At 44.7% G+C, this 3,438-nt stretch overlaps 1 pseudogene; it reads left to right on the forward strand.

The window, feature by feature from the left end:
- Positions 1–985: 985 nt before the first annotated feature.
- LOC103090658 (eukaryotic translation initiation factor 4B-like) lies at positions 986–2,687 on the forward strand (annotated as a pseudogene).
- Positions 2,688–3,438: the final 751 nt, after the last annotated feature.

Genomic DNA, 3,438 nt, shown 5'->3' on the forward strand with positions numbered 1-3,438 from the left:
ATATTATGTATTAACTTATAAGGGGAAAGAATCTGAACAAGAATATATATAAAGATAGATAGATACATAGATAGATAAAGATATAGATATACATATATATAAAACTGAATTGCTGTGCTGTACACCTGAAACTTACATGATATTGTAAATCAAGTATACTTCAATTAAAAAAATTTTAAAAAATAGATGCTGTTCTTGCCCTCATGGAATATGCAATCTAGTGGTACAAACAAGATTACATAATGACACAAATTGCTGTGGTGACAGGTAAAGAAATTTACTGAGGAAGGAATGTCTGGCTGAGTTCTACAGGATGGATCCTATGTCTCAGGAAGGGTCTCCTGGGACTGAAGGTGAAAGAGCAGAAGATTAACCATTCACTCAATACGTTAGTATTTGAGGCACTACATTAGCTACTAGTACAAGAGGCGAATGTGACTACGATGATTTCTTCCTCTGAAGACTAGGGATGGGGCAAACTGGAGGGAGTTAGTGTGTACAAAATAGGTGCCAAGGCATATGCTAGAATGCAGTCAACATCAAATGGGGGGGTCAAGAGATGGGGTTCAGAAGAGACAAAGATCTGTCCTGATAGAAATGTTGGGAAGACCTTGCTGAGAATGGGCCTTAGACTGCACTTTGGAAATAGGCAAGAGGTGGTGGAGCCACCTGCTTCAACTTGACCATGTGGGCTTTGGCAGTGAGCACCAAAGTTGACACCACCCTACTCAAAGGAGGACACCCTGCTCATGTAATATGCTCCCCTGTATACTCAATGTTGTATAGTCTCATGGTGATGGTAGGAGGGCAGATGGGAGAAGGAAGCTCACCAAAAGCTGAAATGTAATGTTTCTCCAGTTAGGTAATAGAGCTTAGAACTAATTTAATTTGGTTTAGAGAAAGAATGAAGTGATATTTGATGTATCTTAGGGTTCTGGAATAAAAATCATACTGTGGCCTTTGCGTTCTCTCTCCCTCTCCCAACATGGCAGCCTCAGCAAAAAAGAATAAGAAGGGGAAGGCTATCTCCCTAACAGACCGCCTGGCTGAGGATGGAGGGACTGCTGGAGGAAGCACGTACGTCCCCAAACCAGTCAGCTGGGCTGATGAAACAGATGACCTAGAAGGAGATGTTTCAACCACTTGGCATAGTAATGATGATGATGTGCATAGGGCACCTCCTGTCGACCATTCCATCCTGCCCACCGCTCCACGGGCTGCTCGGGAATCCAATATCCACTGGAGCTGTCTTCCCAAATCGCCACCCTACACTGCTTTTCTAGGGAACCTGCCCTGTGATGTGATAGAAGACTCCATTAAGGGATTCTTTAGAATTCCTTCAGAGGTTTAAATATGAGCACGGTGCGTTTATAATGTGAACCCAGCAATCCTGAGAGGTTGAAAGGTTTTGGTAACGCTGAGTTTGAGGACCTGGATTCCTTGCTCAATGCTCCGAGCCTCAATGAAGAGTCGCTAGGTAACAGGAGAATTCGAGTGGACGTTGCTGATCAAGCACAGGCTAAAGACAGGATGATCGTTCTTTTGACAGAGATAGAAATTGGGATTCTGACAAAACAGATACAGACTGGAGGGCCCGTCCTGCTACAGACAGCTTTGATGACTACCCACCTAGAAGAGGTGATGATAGCTTTGGAGACAAGTATGGAAATCGTTATGATTCAGACCGATATTGTGATGGGTATTGGGACAGTTACCGTGATGGCCCACGCCGGGACGTGGATCGATACGGGGGCCGAGATCGCTATGATGACCGAGGCAGCAGAGACTATGATAGAGGTTACCATTCCAGGATAGGCAGTGGCAGAAGAGCATTTGGTAGTGGGTACCGTAGGGATGACGACTACAGAGGAGGCGGGGACCCTATGAAGACAGATACGATGACAAGATGACCGGTCGTGGAGCTCCAAACATGATTACTCTCGGGGTGATTATAGGCGTGATGATAGAGGTCCCCCGCAAAGACCCAAACTGAGCCTAAAGCCTCGGAGTACTCCTGAGGAAGATGATTCCTCTGCTAGCACCTCCCAGTCCAGTCAAGCAGCCTCTATCTTTGGAGGAGCAAGAATGGGAATGGCCGAGGGCAGGAAATGAGTCATCACAGACTGGGACCTCAGCCACATCTGGAAGAAGTAAGTCAGACCAGGATGCACGAAGGAGAGAGAGTGAGAAGTCACTAGAATATGAAACACCCAATAAAGAGGAAGACTGTCAGTCTCTAGCTTCTAAGCCTCCCAAACCTGAACAGCCTCTAAAGGTAATGCCAACCCCTGCACCAAAGGAGAATGCTCGTGTGAAACGAAGTTCTAACCCTCCTGATCGATCTCAGAGCTCAGACACAGAGCAGCAGTCCCGTACAAGTGGTGGAGGGAAAGTAGCTTCAGCTCAACCATCTGAGGAAGGATCAGTAAGGAAAGCAGATGAAAATAAAGTAGATGGGGTGAGTGCCCCAAAAGGCCAAAGTGGAAATTCCAGCCGTGGTCCAGGAGATGGAGGGAACAAAGACCTCTGGAAGGAGGCAGACAGGAAAGATGGCAAAAAGCATCAAGACTCCAGGTCTGCACCTGAGCCAAAGAAAGCTGAAAGCCTCTAAATTCAGTTCTACAAGCAAGTATGCTGCTCTTGCCACTGATGGTGAAGGTGAAAATGAGGGAGGTTACACCGAATAGACCTCTGCATTCTGTCCTAGTCTCTCACCACCCTGGAACATTCGAGAGCAAGTCAAATCTCTATCCAGACAAGACAAGATAAAACTCACCATCTCCTGGAGAAAAAAAAAGTCATACTGTGCATGATTCCTATCCTCAGGGAGCTTACTGTCAGGAGGATGGGTGGATAAAAATGTGTTAATATTGTATTTGCCACAGTGCAATTAGTGCCATAGATAAGGCCTCTTACAGGGCATTCAGAAGAAGGAAAGGCCACTTGGTAGAACCAAGAAAGGCTTAGAGTATGAAGTGATATTTGTAATAGCTCATTAAGTATAGAAGGGGTTTCATAGAGAGGAGGGAAGGGCACTCCAGGTAGGGAAAAGGGCTTGAACAAAGGCTTATGAAACATGTCCCTTGTTCTAGGGCTAGAGATGAATCTGGTACTTCTAGGGAAGATTGACAGAAAAACCTTGCCTTCTCCTGGCTCAGGGTCTGATCATTCCCTACAGGGACAAGTCCCCATTGAGAATCACTATATTTTCATTGTATTCCCCCAGATGAGGGGATATTTTATTGACATATACTTCATGGAGTTTATATTAAAAATTGACACAAATATTTATTATTTGAAATACAGTGTAATATTGGACATCCTTTTTATAAAGTACAAAGGACCTTTAAGGACCCTCCCTTTAGACTCTGACTCACTGCCAATATTCCTCCTCATTTGAAAATCATCAGACTTTACTTGGGTTTAAGAAAGATGTAT

Source organism: Lipotes vexillifer, unplaced genomic scaffold, assembly GCF_000442215.2.
Source record: "Lipotes vexillifer unplaced genomic scaffold, Lipotes_vexillifer_v1.1 scaffold2380, whole genome shotgun sequence".
In the NCBI taxonomy this organism is placed as follows: domain Eukaryota; kingdom Metazoa; phylum Chordata; class Mammalia; order Artiodactyla; family Lipotidae; genus Lipotes; species Lipotes vexillifer.